This window comes from Tenrec ecaudatus, chromosome 7 (genome assembly GCF_050624435.1).
Source record: "Tenrec ecaudatus isolate mTenEca1 chromosome 7, mTenEca1.hap1, whole genome shotgun sequence".
In the NCBI taxonomy this organism is placed as follows: domain Eukaryota; kingdom Metazoa; phylum Chordata; class Mammalia; order Afrosoricida; family Tenrecidae; genus Tenrec; species Tenrec ecaudatus.
The window spans coordinates 36,795,858-36,815,839 of NC_134536.1; the positions used below are offsets into that span (position 1 = coordinate 36,795,858).

Consider the following 19,982-nt stretch of genomic DNA (forward strand, 5'->3'; position numbering starts at 1 on the left):
ATCTAGATAAAATAGGCAGGATAAACCATTCAGAGAGAAAAGAACAGGACAGGTGATTCTGAGGGCGATACCATAGAAGGGGAGGTAGAAGAAAGGAAGGGGGATGGGGCGGGAACCAACCCAGGGACAAGGGAACAACAAGTGAATTAAAATCAATGGAGAGAAGGGTATAGGATGCCTAGTGGGGCTTAATCAAGGGCAATGTAGCAGCATGAAATTACTAAACCTGAATGAAGGCCGAACATGATGGTAGGACAAGAGGAAAGTAAAAGGAAATAGAGGAAAGAATCAGGAGAAAAAGGACATTTATAGATGTCTAAGTACAGGCATATATATGTAAATATATTTGAATATAATGACAGGAGAATAGAACTATGCTCATATCTATATGTTAAGAATTAAGGTTGCAGATGCACATTGGGCCTTGACTCAAGTATTCCCTCAACACAAGAACATTTTGTTCTAATAATCTGGCATTCTGTGATGCTCACCTTCCTGACATGATTGCTGAAGACAAAATGGGTGCATAAGAAAATGTGGTGAAGAAAGCTGATGGTGCCCAGCTATCAAGAGATATACCATCTGGGGTCTTAAAGGCTTGAAGGTAAACAATCGGCCATCTAAATGAGAAGCAACAAAGCCCACAAGGAAGAAGCACACCACATGTGTGCTCATGAGGTGTTGATGGGATCAGGTATCAGGCATCTAAGACCCAGGACAAAATCATAACCCATGTAAAGGTGGGGTGGCATGGAGTAGAGACTCAAAGCTCATCTGTAGACAATTGGACACTCCCTCACAGAAGGATCACAAGGAAGAGATGATCCAGTCAGGGTGTAGTATTGCACCAATGAAGCACATGTTTCCTGTATTTCTTTAATGCTTCCTTCCCCTCACTATCATGACCTCAATTCTACCTTACAAATTGGATGAGACCAGAACATGCACACTGCTACAGATAAAGACCACAACACAGGGAATCCAGAAGAAATAAACTCCTCAGGGCCAATAATGAGAATAGAGATAGCAAGAGGGTAAGGGGAACATGAGGGTAGAAATAGGGCATTGATCACAAGAGGCCAGATAATAGAAAAGTGGGTAAAGGAAAGGTGACCAGATTTTAACATTGGTAAAGTGGGCAGGGGTAGGGATGGGGATGGGGTGTGTTCTTGACTAAAAATTTGATCTATATGGAGCAACAAAAATTTTCATAGAATGCAAAAAATAGTATTGTAATATATATTTTTAATTTCAACACAACTGCAATTTACAAATATAATACATTACAATTATGTATAATATTATTTCATTCTTTGGCATATTTCTCATTTGAGTGACTTTTTTTAGTAGATTGCTGTCGTTTAAAAGGTCATGAAAATTTTCACAATAATTTGTTGAATTATATTTCACACATAAAATGGCTTTCAAAGTCTCAACACTTAATTGTGATTTTTCTGATGTCCACACTTCATTTACCATCGGAAAAACATGTTCAGTCGCAGCATTATTTCCTAGTAAGGACAGCACGTATTCCACGATTTTTAGTGCATTATTGTAGGGAACATGGTTTGTTGCAAAATGATGAAATATTTCTAACCATTTGTTCTCTATTGTGATTTTTGCTGATGCCCAAGATTTAACCTTTTCCTTATCAATATATATTTTAATAATGATACCTCATTAAAAAGATCATTTTTCAGAAATATTACTATATGAGAAATTTTGAGTAATATAATTGAATGATTTTTTCACATCATTCCAATTAAGTTCTTGTTGTAATGTAATCCAATGAAAATGTTTAATATCATTGTAATGTACCATCCACTCTTCTAAATAAGCTATGTAGTTAGTATAGAACTTTTTAACGTGACTCATGATATCTGCATGATTTATTGCACCTAGCTGGCTTATACTATTATGGAGAGTTAATGGAAGAAAATTCTTTCTAACTGCTCTTGACACGGAAATTTTAAATTATTAACTTCATTTGCTACTTCAATTACCAAAATTTTGTCACCTTCAATAAGTTTTATAGCATTTTGTAAAAGAGGTACTTGATTGTGTACAAACTTTAGCCAAATTTTTGAAGATTCTTTTTCAAAAAGTTCTTCTAAAATTCTAGGACATTTATCCTGTGATAGAAAGTAGGATTTCAAAAGATCATATATTTTCAAAATTCTTACAACAGCTGGCAAAAGAGCTAACTAGCGTGTTTTACTGTATCCAAGTATTTTCTGATATTCGACTTTTGCAGTTTCACAAAATTCTTTAAGCATTTCAATGCGCACAGTGTATATATAGAAATAAGAATATATTTTGGTAACAATATTTCCCACATCTACGGCCAACAAATCAGCAGCTGCTTGAATGGTGTTATGTATTATGTGCACTGCACAACCAACATCCATAATGTTTTGATTAAGGTTTTTGTTTAATTTATAAAAAATATTATTTGTACTTCTCACTTTTCCTCCAAAATTTGCATTTGTGTTGTCTGCACAAAATGCAATCACTTTATGTTTTAAATTGTTTTTTTTCCCAAAATATTAATAATGGAACTGAAAATTATTTCAGAAGTTTCTCAGCACAAAAATGAAATCTAAAATTCTAATTTTGATTCCAGTTTCCGAATCAAAAAATCTAATAATGGTTGGAAATAACTTTATCTTTATGTTTAGATGCATCATAATATATGGATATAAAATTATTTTTTTTCTAGATTTTTGTTTAATTCTGAAAATGCATATGGGTAAAGCACATTACACACAATTGCCTCGGATTTTGTTCTAGCACAGGCAAATTTTTGGTTGAATAACTTTTTGATAACTTGTGATGTACAATCCATAGATCTGAAGGAATGATTGTGATTAACAGCATGAAAATACATAAGTCCTTCTGCTAAGGCTAATTTCTTTTCTTTGTCTTCATAAGTTGTTTTCTGGAAAAAATCCTGTATTTTGGAGGAAGATGCAGTAGTATTTAAATATCTTTTATGTTTCTGTGTCTCCAAGTGCTTTGAAATACCATTCTTCCCGTCATGTGAAATAGAAAATTCACCATTACATTTCTCACATTTTACCATGTAATTGCTTTTGGCTTTTTTTAATAAAAGGAAATTCACTTCTTAGATCATCATTGAATTTGCATCCTCTTTTCTTACTCATTACCAAAAAAATTAAAAATTATATTATAAATTATTATGTACATATTCCTTAAAAACACAGCAAGTAAGTACATAATTACATGAACATATTTTATTGTTAGTTTATAAATTAAATTGATTTTATTATTATAGAGTAACTATATTTTAAAAATTATTTTAATTTTAACCTTATATTTCTTTCTAAATAATAACAATAATAACTTGTATTATTTTTTTCTGAATTTGCCATAACGTAAGTCGTAAGTGTCACTTTCAAGGCCGGCGCTAGACTTTTTGCCACCACTGTAAAATATATATAATACGAGTACTGTCTGCTAAATTCAAGAAAATTTATGTAATCATTAAAGAAAGAAATAAATTACCTACCTAAATTATCTGAATAGCTGATTTATTGGCATCACTTGTTTAACGAGCACTAGCATGCAGTGTACGATGTGTATCGTCTGAGTGCTTTCATCGTTGCAGATGCCAAAAAAATACCATTGTTTATTAAGTCCAAACAATGGTGGTCGAATTCTAATGACCAATCAACAATGAGAACTTTGATAAGCAGTTCTCGATAATCAGTTCTCAACAATTATTTGCTATTATTAAAGTTTAACATTACAAAATTAACAAAAATAATATAAAACTCATATCCTGTCAAAATAGCCACATGGCAGCTGAAAACCGTATATTCCCTTCCCATTCTGCTGTTCCCTAGCGTGTCGTGCATTCTTCCTCCAAATTGGGACTTTTTAAAAATGCTGCGGGACGCGGGACAAAGTGCTAAAAATCGGGACTGTCCTGCCAAAAGCGGGATGTCTGATCACCTTATAAGGGAGACAGTGGATGGTGTAAGATATGAAAATAACAGTCTATAACTTATCGAGGGTTTAGGAGGGAGAGTGGGTGTGGGAGGGAGGGGGAAAGTGAGTTGCTGATACCGAGGGCTCAAGTAGAAAGGAAATGCTTTGAAAATGATGATGGCAGCATATGTACAAATGTGCACGACACAATGGATGAATGTATGGATTGTGATAAGAGATGAAAGAGTCCCCAATAAAAGTATTTTGTAATAATAATAAAGAACTTACACATGAAGTCATTATGCATTTTCATGATAAAGATAGGAAGGATCAAAGTGGATTTCAGAAGACATTTTGAAAGTTGAAAGTAACTAATGTAAACTGAAGGAGTGATAGCACTGAAGAGCTAACGGAAGATTCCAAGAGCAGCTAGAGAAGACCCAATAAAGAGTTATAATGAAGCTTGCCAAGACCTGGAGTTTGAAAAGCAAAAACGGAAAACACACTCACCATATATTAAGCTGGAGGAACTCAAGAGAAAAAAAAACCAAGCCTCAAGTTACAATATTGAAGGAATTTACAAGAAAATTTTGAAAGATTAGAAAGCATCCAAAGAAAATGTAAAGAATACATAGTCACAGAACCAAAGAGAACTAATTAGCAGTCAACCATTTCAAGAGGTAGTGTATTATCCAGAGCCAATGATACCGAAGGAAGAAGTGCCAGCTGCACTGAAAGAACGAGCCACATACAAGGTTCAGGGATTTATGGAATAGTCATTGAAATATTCCCACAAGCCAGTGAAGATCTGGAAGTACTCATTCGCCTATGCCAAGAAGTTTGAAATAGCTAACTAGCCAACAGACTGCAAGAAATCCTATTTTTACCCACTCCAAAGGAAGGTGACCCAATAGAATGAGAAAATGATAAAGCAATATCAATAATATCAAATATCGGTAAAATTTTGCTGAGGATCATTGAAAAACAGTTGCAGCTGTACCTTGGTGGGAAACTGACAGATTCAGAAGGGTGGAAGAAAGAGTGTCAGTGCTGAACTCAGATGACTCTTGGCGGAAAGCAGAGGATATCAGAAACATGTTTACTTGTATGGATCCCAACAAAATCTAGATACCATGGAGAAGAACCCCTTCCAGAATACTGCATTGTACTCATGTGGAACCTGTGCATGGATCAAGAGGCAGTTGCTTGAACAGAAGAAAGATATATTGTGTGGCTTAAAAGGTATGTGTCAGAGTTGTATCCTTTTACCCTATACTTCTGTCTGTGTGGTAGAGTGAAATCTCTTAAAACAACTGCTTTGTCTATGTCTCTGTAACTCCCACCATATGATGGAGTGGGACCATGCAAATAGGGTAGTTGCGACACTAATAGAGATTTGTCGGTTTTAGTTACCACCCTCCACCCTCCCACCCTATGTATAAGGATGAAACATCTCTGAAGACAGAGCAGAGAGAGAAATCCCAGGACTATCAGACAAGAGGACATTTGGAATCTGAGGCCAAGATGGCAGCTACCAGACACTATGGCACATAGACTACAGGACAGGGCAAAGGAGCCAGGCAGAGACCAGAGGTGGAGGCAAGGAAACCACGAGGCAGAACAGGTCTAGCATTGTAGGACTGTGAGGTAGAGAGAGCTACCGGCCCCCAGATCCATGGAGAACCCAAGGGACCATCATACAAAGAAGCTGAGAACCAGACAGAAATTTGACTGCTGACTGAGGAGAGTTGTTGCTGTGGACAAAAGACTGTATTTTTAATGTTTATTGATCCTAACTGTGGTTATTTGTTGACTTCCCTAGTCACACCCCATAAGTGTGATTTTTTTCTATATTTTCTATGTGGCCATCAAACCCAACAAGAAGTAGAATGTGGTGGGAGGAATGGAAATGTCAGAGTAAGTAAAGAAAGATTTAAGATGGAGACATGTCTTATCTCTGCCTGTGGCAACAAAGAAACCAGAGGAAGTCATGAAGGGCCCCTGTGTCATTTATTGCAATATACTGAGCAAATAACCTGAGACCTAGACTACATGAAGAAGAATTTGGCATCAGGATGCAAGGTTTATTATCAACCTGTGATATGCAGATGGCACTGTCTTTCCTGCTGATAGTGAGGAGGAATTGAAGCACTTACTGATGAAGATCAGGATTGTAGCCTTCAGTATAGATTGCAACTCAATGTCAATAAAAATAATAATAAATCAAAGTCCTCACAATTGGACCAAGAGGTAAGACCATAGGGGAAAAAAATGGAAGGTGTCAAAGATTTCATCTTGCTTAAATCTGCAACAAATGCTCATGAAAGCAGAAGTCAAGAAATCCATGTACATATTGCACTAGGTAAGTCTGCAGCACAAGACCTCTTGAAAGTGTGGAAAAAAAAAAAAAGTGAGGACTAAAGTGTGCCTGGCCCAAGCCATGATAGTTTCAGTTGCCTCATATGCATGTGAAAGTTGGACACAGAACAAAGAAGACCAGAGAATAATCAATACATTTGAATTATAGTGCTGGGGAAGAATCAATATTATCAGTATTATCAAAATATTGAAAGATAATATTGAAAATATTATGGGCTCACCAAAAACCACATGCAAATCTGTCTTAAAGAGATAAAACCATAATGTTCCATGGAAGTGAACATACTGTGGACATGTTATTAGGAGAGAACTGTCCCTGCAGAAGGACGTCATACATGGTAAAATGAAAGGACAGCAAATGACAGGAAGATCCCCAACAAATTGCATTGAACCAGTGGCTACAGTTATGGACTCACACATAAACACAACAGTGAGGGTAGTGTAGGACTGGGCAGTGTTTCTGTTACAAAGGACGTCTCTGGGTAGGAACTGACTCAATGACACCTGACAACAGCAAATCTCCAAAGTGACTGGCTGAAAACAGAGTCTACATAGAAATTACTTCATCACATAAAAAGGGCAATCCTATTGCCACATAGGATTACATCCACATGTACAGAGGCTAAGATTTGCCACCTGTATTTCTGGGAGATATCGCAAGCACCATACCATCATGCAAGCCAGCGGAGGTTGTGCCTGAGGTCTATGCGTGGCCGAGAATGGAACCCTGATCTCTTACGAGGAAGGCAAGAATTCTCCTGTCAGTACTTCAGAAAGACATGCATGGTCTCAATTAAGTCAGGTTGCCTAGTAATGTTCAATTCTTCTTTATCACTCCTTTGTTTCTGCCCTACTAGTCGCAGACAGGAAAATTGAAAGCTCAAACTATAGTTAAAGACATGTCTGTTTTTGTGCTATATTGGCTTTTGATTAGGAGCCCTGCTGGTGTAATGGTTCCACATCAGGCTGCTGGCTGCACGTTCGTTCAGCAGTTTGAAGACAGCAGCTCCTCTGAGAGAAGAAAGGAGACTGTCTATCTCTCCTCGTAGAGTGACGGTCTCAGACACTCACAGAGGCAGTACCACCCGTCCCACAGGCATTCACTCAATGCAGTGAGCATGCTTGATTTTGAATTACCCAAATTTCTCACATTAGGCACATACACGCTAAGGATGGTGATGCCCTTCTCGAAAAATGTCACCGCTTTATTATGCAGTATTTGTCTATTTCCTGGTCAGGTTGTGCACCGTAAACTCTCTTTTATCTGATATTAATGCAGCCGCTGAGATCTTCTCCTCATTACTTTGTTGATGGCTCTGGTAAATTTATCTCTCCCCATCCTTTGCTTTCACCTATGAGGGCTGCGTAAAGAGCATATTATTGGATCTTGCTTTTAGAAAACATCTAGTCTTATCTGATCATGCCACAGGGGACAGTATAGTTAGGGCCTTGACTAGGATTTCTTTGAATCTATGAGCTAATTTGGATAGAAGTATAATTTTTATAATAATCAATCTTTCAAGCCCATAAACTTGTATAGCTCTCAATTACTATATTTATTTCAGTTTTCCCTTCTATCAGTTGGCTACAATTTATTTCCCATGGAAGTGTTGGTCATGTTTTATTAGATTTATTCATAAATCCTTCATATTAGTTTATATTAAAGCTAATAGTATTTTCCTTTAATTTTATAACTTCTTTTCTGGTATAAGGGGTTATGGAGTTGTTAGGTGGTACAAATGATTAATGCGATTGGCTGTTAATGGAAACTTCGGAGATTCAAATCTACCCATGTTAGCTAACCTTCAAAGCCCCAACCAAATTTACTGCTATCCGATTCATGCCAACTCCTAGCGACCCAGGAGGACAGGGTAGAACTGCCTCTGTGTGTTTAAGACTCCAGCTCTTTACAGGAGTAGAAAAATCCTATAAATGTAAATTTATTTGGAATAGAGGCCCTTTCAAGTATAATTAACATAAGAATCTTGAGATAATTGATCTCAACTATTAGGCTCCATGGGTGGGCCCTAAATCCAATGGCGAGTGTCCTTGTAAGAGGAACAGAGCAGGCTTTGTGGAGAGGGAGCTAGAGAGTTCCAGTTTTGCTGTCAGAAGTCAGTGAATGCCTGGAGCCACCAGATGCTAGAAAAGGCAGCAGTCTTCTTCCCCCTTATCTGATTGTCTATGCTTTGGAGTACGTGTGGAACTTTCCATTTCATAATGATGACATTTTGTGGAGATGATATTTTATATTACTTACAAATAATATAAAAGCCTCTGACTAGATGGCACAAAGTAGGGGCAATGCCTTAACCAGGTCTGTGTTGTGAGGTCCAAGGGTCTCTTGAATCCTTGTCAAGAGGAGAGTTACCCTTATCTCCTTTTGCACAACATAGGATGTGTTCTTTCAAAACGTTTAATATACTGCCTAATTCATAGCAACTGTTATATTGAGAGGTGCTGGAGAGAATAGCTGGATGCCAGGCGTTGAAATCAATGAGGAAAAGGACAGCAGGACTTTGGGGTCAGCGAATGACCCAGGTGAAGAGGAGCAGGGATGGTACAATCTGATGACCTGAAGGTTAGCACAGGAGTTTTTAGGAGAAGGGACAGAGGGAGAATGCTCCGAGGTAGCAAGGAGTGGCCACCTCCCACTCTGCCTGCTGGGTTCAAGAAGGCACAGGGACTCCGCACAGAGGAGATATGCTTCTAGTGTGATTTCTAAACATTGAAGCATTTCCATTGCTACTTTTGAAGTTTTAACCCAGAAATTCCCAAATGCCACCGGCAGTTGGCTCTGATCTACAGCAAGCTTTTCACCGGGAGAGGGAAAATGCAAAAATGGCACCGTAGAACAGGCTTTTCATAAGGCACAGTTTGCTCAGCTCAAAGGATGATTTTATATTCTGAGATTTATGTCTTTTCCATGCTTTTGATATTAAAATATTCTTTTCTCTTATGAAAGGATGCCTAAGAAAGAGTGTTCTAGCCATTGTTATCATGATATCTTGAGTTGGTAAAATAAAATTTCTGTCACTATTTTATTATTTCTGAAATACAAATTTTTAGGAACCACTGTCATAGCCAATTCATAGTTTTAATAGCAAAAGTAGTATTTTTAGGGCCCAGGGAGGATAGTGGATTATGTTGGTTAGTAGTTTAAATCCACCAGCCGCTCTGCAGAAGAAAGTAGAGGCTTTCTCCTCCCACAAAGATTGACAATCTCAGAAATCCAAAAAAAGGGACCGTTCTACTCTGATTGTGATGAGTCAGAAATTAGCTTTATAATAGGAAGTTCTCCCCCAAACCCCACCTCTGGAAGTCTTATTAATCTACTTTTATAATGCAGTGAAATAAAATGTCCAAAGGATAATCCATATGAAAAAGAAACAAAGAAAAATTTCTTCTGTTAGAAGAAAGGAGCAGTTTGTGCTGTGTTATTCGACTTTAAAAACAAACAAAAATAAAGTACAGCATGTAAACATAAGTCTGGGGACTCTTGTTCAGCATGTTTGTGGTTACTCAACAAAGACCCAGTAACCCAGCACTCCATCTGGATCGTAGTGGAGGCTCTCCTGAAAGCCTCTAAAATTCTAACAGATGTACAGCTCTTTCTATTTTGCTCATAAGGCCACTTTATGCTAATTGATTATCATTAGAGAAAATCTTTGGCATTTGATTTAGCAGAAGTAGTTATTTCTCTGGGCTTTGTGACCCTAACCACCTTGGTCAGGATTTGGTGGCAAACTTTTGGTTCGTGTTGCATCAGATTAGGTTTGGGTCTCAGAAAACTTTCTGTTTACACGTTATAAACTCCTCAAAGACATTATTTCTGAAATAATGGTCCACTAACCCAGGCATCTCCCCAATGACTAAAAGTGTGAAACACTCGTCATTATGACCAAGTTGGGAGAAAGATGTGTTGATGATGGCCTGTGGCCTTGCCAGTGATTAACTGAAGTTTTTAATGAGAAGGGAGGGAAATGTTTTGCACTCTTGTCTCTTTGGATTAGAGGCAGAAGTCAACAAACAAATGCACACCCCAACTGTGAAACTGTAAATGAGGCCCAGTGGGCACTGATTACTCTCAATTAATAGATCTAATTAATGGTCTGAGCAAGTTAGTGTAAACCTCAGTTTCCAACTTGAATCACTACATAATTACATTAAATAGGCATATATCAGTGTTTAATGATGATTTATTAGAAATGCATGATTTCTTGTGTCTTTTCTTCCTGTTTTGGACTAGATTAAATCTTCTTGGAATGATATAAAATTATTCTTTCTCTATTCACCACCTCTGAATGCGTTCTACCAAATGTTCCTTTTTAACTCCTAACTCATTCAGACAGAGCTTCTGGCTGTTCAGTCTTTTTGAGTCTTAAACCGTTCATTTGGTCTACTCCAGTTTAAAACATCAGATGCTATATTATTGAGGGCCCCTGTTCTTGTTCCAAGGGCTAGGCGGTCTATGCTTGAAAGGCCTGTTTCAGGGAATGACATGGCTACTCTTTCATTCCTCGTTGCACCTTCCTTTTCTGCTCCTGTTTCATAGGGAGGACCCGGGAAAGGGAGAAAAGGGGCAAAATAGTATTTTACAAAATGCGATCGACTTGTAGCTTTGCTTGGTATTTGTGACCTCAGTTTAATAAACCCCCAAAGGCTGTCTGGAGAATGCAGTGCCGATCTGGTTCATGAGGCATCTATGCAGAAAGCACCGCCAGCCCCAGGCCCCTGATGTCTGGGATACACTGTGGTTTGATCTCTTCCAAAATCACCTGCCCCCTCCGTAGGCACAAACACTTGGTGTCTACTGAAATGGGCTCCTAGTAGATGGCCTTGCACGGGTTCCCTGGCCCACATGAATCTCATGCATCCTCACCACCTGAACGGGTGACAGTGCGGGTCTCTGGCCTCCTCCTGGCAGTCAGTTCATTGTAATGATCTCTTCTCTTACTGCCTTACACCGAGGGCACATCAATAAGAGGAAGGTTTGAGTCACTTTGCCGGCATTTTCTTCAATGGAGTGATCCCCAGGATCTAGGAATTCCAGAAGCAAAAGCTTTTAAGATTTCCGCCCAAAGACTGGCCCTAAAGATCAGTAGGGAAAGATCAACTGCAGTGGCTTACCCACACTGGGAACTTACCCAGGGGGCGGGCTTCCCCACAAAGTTTTCATCATAGAACCAATAGTTGGACACTTGCCACAATGTGGGCACTATGCAACATTACCAGGCATGAGGGGGAAAGGTCCCATTATCTTATATTCTCTCATTTCCTTTCCTGCTTTTCCCTGGATGTTGAGTGCGCCTACAAACAGAAGCAGAGAATGGATGGAAGAGCCGTAGAGCAAGTTATACCCCTCCCCGCTCTAGGCCTCTAGTGCCCAACACTGCATGGCACTGGGGCAGGAAAGATGTGTCGACTACACTGAACAGTATTTTGAAGTTTAAATCTGAATTAGAATAGGCTTTAACTAATTTATTCATTTTTTATTGTAGTTTGGGTAAAAAGGAACCTTGGTGGTAACTGCCATCCACAAGGTCAGCAGTTCAAAACTACCAGTCACTCCATGGGAGAAAGGTGAGACTTTCTACTCCTGCAAAGATTTACAGTCTTGGCCCCCACCATGGCCACTTCTGCACTGGTCCATAGGGTCTCTGTGAGTTGGAATTGACCTAATGGCAGTGAAGCTTGGTGGAAAGTTTACAGAGCAAATCCGTTTGTCATTCAACAGTTTATGCATATTTTGTTTTGCACTTTTTTATTAAATGCTTTTATTGGGGGCTCCTATATCTCTTATCACAATCCATACATTCATGCAATGTGTCAATCACATTTGCACATATGCTGCCATCATCATTTTCAAAGCATTCTCTTCCCACTTAGGCCCACGATATCAGCTCCTGATTTCTTCCCCCTCCTCCCTCCCCCTGCTCTCACTCACAAACCCTTTGTAAGTTATAGATTATTATTCTCATATCTTACATCATCCTGTTTCCCCTCACCCACTTTTCCAGTGTTCGTCCCCCTGGGAAGGAGTTATATGTTGATCCTTGTGATTGATTTCCCCTTTGTCCCCCCACCCTACCCTAATCCTCCAGGTATCTCTAGTCTCATTGTTGGCCCTGAGGGGTTTATCAATCCTGGATTCACTGCATTGCAGGTTTCTATCTGTAGCAGTGTGCATGTTCTGGTTTAATCTAATTTGTAAGGTAGAATTGAGGTCATGATAGTAAGGGAAAGAAAGCATTAAGGAACTACAGGAAAATTGTGTGTTTCATTGGTGCTCTACTGCACCCTGACTGGCTCATCTCTTTCTTGTGACTCTTCTGTGAGGGGATGTCCAATTGTCTACAGATGTACTTTGGGTCTCCACTCTATCCCCCCGCCCCCTTCACATTTGTTATGATTTTGTTCTGATGATGCCTGATACCTGATCCCATCGACACCTCATGACACACATGTGGTCTGCTTCTTCCATGTGGGCTTTGTTGCTTCTCATTTAGATGGCTGATTATTCATTTTCAAACCTTTAAGACCCCAGATGGTATAACTTTTGATAGCCGGGAACTATCAGTTTTCTTCACTACATTTGTTTATGCACCCATTTTGTCTTCAGTGATCGTGTTGGGAAGGTGAGCATCACAAAATGCCAGATTATTCAAACAAGGTGTTCTTGTGTTGAGGGAGTACTTGAGTCAAGGCCCAATGTGCATCTGAAATCTTAATTCTTAACATATAGATATGATTACATAGTTCTATTCCACTTTTTGTATATAAATATATTACATATATATGCCTGTATTTAGACCTCCATAAATGTTCTTTGCCTCCTGATTCTTTCTTCTATTTCCTTTTACTTTCCTCTTGTCCCACTATCATGTTTGGCCTTCATTAGGGTTTAGTAATTCCTTGCTGCTACATTGCCCTTGATTAAGCCACACTAGGCATCCTACACCCTTCTCTCCGTTGATTTTAGTTCATCTGTTGTTCCCTTGCCCCTGAGTTGGTTTCCCCAGCCCCTTCCTTTCTCCTACCTCCCCTTTTCCCATATCCACCCCCAGAACCATTGGTCCCGCTCTTTTCCTCTCCGGATTGTTTATCCCGCCTGTCTTATCTAGATAGACATGCAGAGACATTAATAAGTGCAAAAACCAAGTCAACCAAAACAACAAAGGAAGTCAAAACCAACAAAACAACAACAAAACCCCCAAACAAAACAATAATTTTTAAAAAGCCACTGACAAAAATGAAAAAGCCTATAAATAATTCAAGGTCTTTGTTGGCGTTTACAAGTGTTTTCCAGTTGAGTCTGATGGGGTGCCTCACTCTGTCTCTAAAGTCTATTTTTGGTATTCCCCTGGGATTTTATCACTTTGCTCCCCTTGCTGCTCTGTTGCATGCCCTTAGTGTTTCACCCCATATGATGGGGTCAGATGGTGCACAATTCCCATAATCTGTCTCCAGTGTTGTCCCCAGTAGCGCTCTGGTTTAGTGAGGGACACTGTGTATGGTGGTTGGGCCAGCCCTATTATCTTCTCTGTGCATTGTCTACTCTGAGCTGCAATATCGTCCTCAGGGCTTGGTGAGCCAGGATGTCCTCCCTTCTCTCCCCATCCCTTTTTGTTTCTCCCGCGTGCTCTAATAAGACACGTCCCTGCCCAAGCTGTAGCCCCAGAGCTGTCCCATGAAGTGCATTCTGTGGGGGTTGTGGGGGTGTCCGCATAGTTGGGTTGGGGCCGGCTTGTTTTGTAATGTTAGTTGCAATCCCCGTAATGCAGCAGCACTCTTTTACTTCCTCTTGTGTTTATTGTTTCTATTTTCCTTTCTTTCTTATTCCATTCTGCATTCTGAGCCTTGTATCCAGACAAATGCTGCCCTTTTGATTATTCTAAGAGGTGTGGTAGAGAATATCCCCCCCCCACACACACACACACAAAGCAGAAAAGAGCTGTGCAGTGCATTGCTTTCGTAGTATTTATGTTTCTTGCCAGGCCAGCATTGAGCAACTCACTCTGAGTTAGTGCACCAAGTGGCATCATCTGGGCAGGTTCTCTCTGGCCACAGTGAATTTTTTTGTAAGAGTAGTTTAGCTTGAAATTCATTTTTGTGTGGTGACCAATTAAAAGAACAGTGTGTGGCTGTGGACTTTTGTTTTCTTCTCATGAAAAATTCTGCAGAAACTGTTGTGATGTTGAACACAGCTTACGAGGACAACGCTATGGGAAAAAGGACACTAAGTGTACAAATGGTCTTATTTCAAAAACAGTGAAATGCTGATCGATGGAAAACCTCATTTTGGACATCTGCCAACTTCCTGAATGGATGAAAACCTTGACAAAATTTATGCCCTTCTTCTTCTCTAAAACCAACGGACCGTTGAGGAGATGGGGACGCTATCTGGATTATCTTGGAGCTCGGTTCAGTGAGTTTTAATGGAAGATTTGGGAATGAGAAGGGTTACTGTGAAATTTGTGCTGCGGGTTCTGACTGACCAGGAAAAAGAGAGTTGAGTGGAAACATGCTGTGCTTTCAAAGACCCGCTCCAAAGCAACCCAGCCTTTTCCCCAAGGTCATTCCTGGTGACAGACCTGGTGCTATCTTATGGCTCTGAAAGCAATCACCAAACAAGCCAGTGAAGACACCATCGTCACCTTGCCCCCCCCAAAGCTTGCTAAGTGAAATCAAAGATCAAAGGGTGAGAAGGATAGTGCATTTAGACTTTGTTCCACAATACTGTTAATCATGCTTTCTATTTGGAGGTTCTGAAAAGATTGCCTAACAGTGTGTGACAAAAAGGCATGATTTGTGGCAGATGCGGAACTAGTTTTTCCACCACTATAATGCCACCTGCTCATACTGTCATGTCAGTGCACCGATTTTTGGCAAAGCACAGCACGCCTCTCTTGCCCCACACACCTGACTCACCCGACCATGCTCCGTGTGACTTCTTTTGGTTTCTGTGAATGAAACGCGACATGAAAGGAGATGTAGAAGAAGTGAAGAAAGAAATGAGAGGTGCTGTCAGCCATTCAAAAGATGAGCTTTAAACAGTTTCAAGAATCAAATCATAGATTTGACAAATGTATTAAGTGTAATGGAGAGTCCTTTGAAGGTGATATAGTTGTTTTGTAAAAAACATTAAATACGTAGTTTAGGAAAAAAATCCATGTTTTTGTTTTGTTTTGTGTTGTTTTGTTTTCCGTGTGTGTGCGTGTGTGTGTGCGTGTGTGTGTGTGCGTGCCCGTGCGCTCCCCCTCATAGCCTCCCTAGGGTTATTACTCCTCTTACCAGCTTGTCTAATGTTTGGTTCAAAGTTGAGTCACTGGGGTGGGTTGAGTTCCAGCTTGAAGGGTGACTAAGAACCATAATGTCAGGGCTTGCTTCAGTCTCTGCCAGGCCAGTCAATCTGGTCTTTTTTCTCATTTTAAATTTTGTTCAACTCCCCCCCGCCCCCCCCCCCCCACCAACACACACTATCCAGGCTCTTCTACTGTGACCTCTCTCTGAGCAGTTGGTACCGGTAACTAGATATCGTTTAGTTCTTCTGGTCTGCTGGTACTAACATCTTCACAATGTCACGCCTCCCCATCTATGAGCGTTATATGTTCGTCAATTTGTTTAGGTATCTTCTGGTTTCTATGGATTCCTGGTATCACAGTGGCTTGCTAACCAAAAGATCAGTGGTTCAAACTCACTAGTCATTCTATGGGATAAAAATGAGGAACAGCCTGCTTTTTTAAATGACTTTCTGTTTCAAAGACCCCGTGAAGTAGCTCTGCTCTGTCCTATTGAGTTACTATGAGTTGGAATTGATTCCAGGCTAGTGGGATTGGTTTTGCTTCTTGTTGGTTTCTTGTGGTAGTTTTTTGTAACTTTCTTTATATGAATATTTTGTGTTTCTGGTTAGACTATTTATTTCTTTGTTTATTTATTTATCTTTTAAAACTTTATTCCAGTTTTCTTCCCCAGCAGTTTTATTCACAAGTAATTTACATATCATATAACTCAATAGTTCAGTGATTCAATAATATAACAGAGAGTTTTACAGTCACCCCAGGTTAATTTTAGAGCATCTCCCTGCCCACGGTCAAATCGCCTTTATGAGACATCATGCAATCACAGCCAGCTCTAGCGCTCCCTCCATCTTACCTTCTTTACTAATTACTCCAGAAACCCCCTTCCTGTATCACCCAGCCCCCGTGTTCCCTGTATCCCCTTGCATCCATTACTATTATTACGCACTCACTCCACGTGTGCATCACGGCTGGGAGACCCAATAGGAAACACAATTGCTCTAAGGTGCTAAGGGTGAAAACATAATGGGACACAGACAAAAATACAAATAATGTGTAAGAAGGAAAACACTCCCAGCAATAATCCAAAGACCAGGCAAGAAATTTCTTTCATGGAACAAGTAAGAGATACTTGCACCCAGAACAAATTCAGTTCACGTCTACAGGGTGGTCAACTGGGCAAGTGTCAAGTTCAATCTAATATAATCAAGCTCGCAATGGTTTCTGCCTGATAGTGAGCCTTACAGAGGCTCTTCCCTGTGGCTAGAGCAGATCTAGTGGCTCAGTCTGACCAGATGCCCTGCAGATGGGTTTTGGTCTTTCACTGTCCTCCATACCCATTCACAAATTGGGTGTTCATAATTTTGCTTTGCTGCTTATGTCTTCACCATATTTAAGTTTTATAGTCATTATCTTTGGATCACACAAGCTGATGTGCTTCTTCCATGTGGACTTAGTTGATTCCTCGTTTAGATGACTTCTTGTTTGAATACAAGCCTTTAAATGGGGGGGGGGGGATGGCATTCCTTTGTTTGGGGAATTTTTCTGTTCCTCTAATTAACCTACCAATGTTCAAAACTTCACACACGTGGATGCAGAGAAAACTAAGTTTTATAATTGATCACATTTATATACCTGAAAATTAACTCACATGTTTTCTGTAATTAAAAAAATATGTTAAGATTCTTACACATGAAGACTGAAGAATAAGGACTCACATTTATTTAATATGATGCGCTTATTCTTATATAAACCATTTCTATATTTGACATTTCTTGAATCAGCAAAAACTTATTGACTAGCTATTAGGTTCCATAGATAGTGGAAGTGTCATGCTGGAGATATGGATATAAGCAGGGGAAGTTCTTTCTCCTAAGGAACTCGGCCTGGGGAAACGGATATGCACAATGGATCATTTCATGTGAAAAGCAGAGCCGTAGATCCAGAGCACAGAGGGGCTCCTCAAACAGAGGAATGGCTACTGGAAAGATACCCACAGTATTTTTAAAGCTATTTTACATAGAAAATAAAAAAGACACTCTTCAGTGCACTTCTAAATACACAAGCTACTAAAACTCTGATCGAAACTCACTGCCATCAAGTTGGTGGCGCTGTGGTTTTCTAGTTCTGTAACTCTTTACAGGAGTAGAAAGCCCTATCTTTCTCCCTGAGTCCCTAATGATGCATACAATTAGCAAACAATCATAAAATAATAACCTACTATCCATAGAAAAAAGTAATTTGTTCAAATACCTCTTAACCTCAACCCACTGCCATGATACCAGCCCACTGAGTCATACCACCCTTGTAGGACACAGTAAGTTTTCAAGGCTATAAATCTTTATAGGAGCAGAGAGCCTCATATTTGTCCCATGCAGCATCTGGTGGTTTCAAACTGCTGACCCTAAGGTTAGCGGCCAAATGTAACCCAGTATGCCACCAATATTGAGGTAAGATAAGGTGATTTGAAAATACTATTCCTGACAGAGAGGAAATGCGCAAAGAAATTGAATGATGAAGTAACATAAGCAATACAGTGATGATTTTCTTGGTGGGCTGACCAGCTCTGCCTTAGTATTGCAGCTGTTATATGGATGAAGCACCCTTCAGATGTGGGGAAAGAAGACAAAGCTGAGAGGAAATGTATATATTAAAATGTGGCATCATAGCATCCCCCCTCCTCCCACCCCAGTCCTGAGCACCACCCACCTCCACTCCTTTGAAATGATTTTTGGATAAACTGTGTGTGCAAAATGCTCTAAACAACTCGAGTGCAGGGTCTGGGGCCCCTTCTCCCTACTTCACACACTCTCAGACTCCCTAGGTGTGGATATTACTGTGTATAGGGGGCTTCAAAAAGCTCATGGAAAGATAAAATTGGAAAGTAATGGACTTTTCTGTGCACTTGCCAAAGCCCCTTCATAGGTGACTGTGGGCATCGGACATGCTCGAGGCTCTTTGTGCGTTGGTCACCTCACTTATGAAACACAAGTAAAAATACTACCAATTTTGTACATTAAGTAAGGCAGCTAGAACAGTCCCAGGAATAAAATTAGTACTCAATAAGCCTAGTTGTAATCATCATTAGGTTTAAACTATTTTAATTGTTTATATTATTATATAATATATAAATGCCAGACTCATATATTACAGAGGAATAACATTGTTCATTGAAGCAAAGATGGACAGATGAGTCAAGGTACAAATAAAGCAGTTCTCATGAAAGAATAATGAGAAGTAGAATGTTTTCCTGTTACATCAAAAGTTTTCAAATATTTATACATATAGGCAAATTGTATAATTCTGAATGATGCTCTAGGAAAGAAACAGATAAAACTAGATAGTTCTCCTAATATATATGAAAAGTGCAGCTACAAAAATGAAAATACAAGGATAAATATATTGAACCAAATGTTAGATGTTAGAAGTACTTGTTCCAAATCAAAGCTTTATGATTTTCATTGAAATTTTAAACATTGTGGTTTTAGATCAATCATATTTAAATATGGATGTATGTTCTTATTCTACAACTCATAGAACATGTTTAGAAAACATTATTATGAGTAAAACCACTAAATAAAACTAAATGAATGATTTCCAATATCTGACCTGAAGAATTATGCAGATCGATTCTAAGTTTAAATTGGTTGCCATGGAGTTGACTCCAACTCATAGTGACCCCCTAAGTCAGAGTTGCACGATGCTCCAGCGAGCATACAAAGTTAATTTTTCCAGAAACTGGTCCTAAAGCCTAGTGGTGTAAGAGGATATGTGTGGTCTGCTAACCAAAATATCCCACTTGGAACCCATGGGCCACTCCCCAAGAAAAAGAGGAGGTGATTTATTTCTGCAAACATGTACATCCTCACAAACCCACACAGGAGCATTTCTCTGTCCTATATGGTCACTTAGGGTCAGCAACAACTTGATGGTAGTGGGTTTTGAGTTTTGAGACGACTGCCTCATCACTCTTCTTGGGAGCAGCAGATGGATTTGAACTTTCAACCTTGCATTTAAAGCTACACAAGTTGACATATTGCACCATCGGGGCTCTTTGAAGAAATTATACGGAAGTGGTTTTAGGCAGAAAATTCAAGGGAGATCATGGTGCTCAGTGGCAGAGCTGGCATTGGAAAACAGGTATTTCTGTCTGCAAGGGTTTGCTATTTCCACAGCAATTAGGTTTCAGTGTTACATATCCTAAAGAACATTGATCTCGAATTTTAGGGGTCCAAGTCCAAGCATGGTTAAAAGAGTTTACATTCAAAGGTCTTTATATTTATGACTCATTGTTCTCCTCATGATGAATCCATTGTGCACCTTCTCCCAATTCCCCAAACAAAAAATCAGAGC

The 19,982-nt window shown here is 39.4% G+C and overlaps 1 non-coding gene across 1 annotated transcript; it reads right to left on the reverse strand.

The window, feature by feature from the left end:
- Window positions 1–8,599: 8,599 nt before the first annotated feature.
- Window positions 8,600–8,724, reverse strand: LOC142454141 (U6atac minor spliceosomal RNA). Its single transcript, XR_012785662.1, has one exon. It is a non-coding gene; the product is annotated as a U6atac minor spliceosomal RNA (small nuclear RNA).
- Window positions 8,725–19,982: the final 11,258 nt, after the last annotated feature.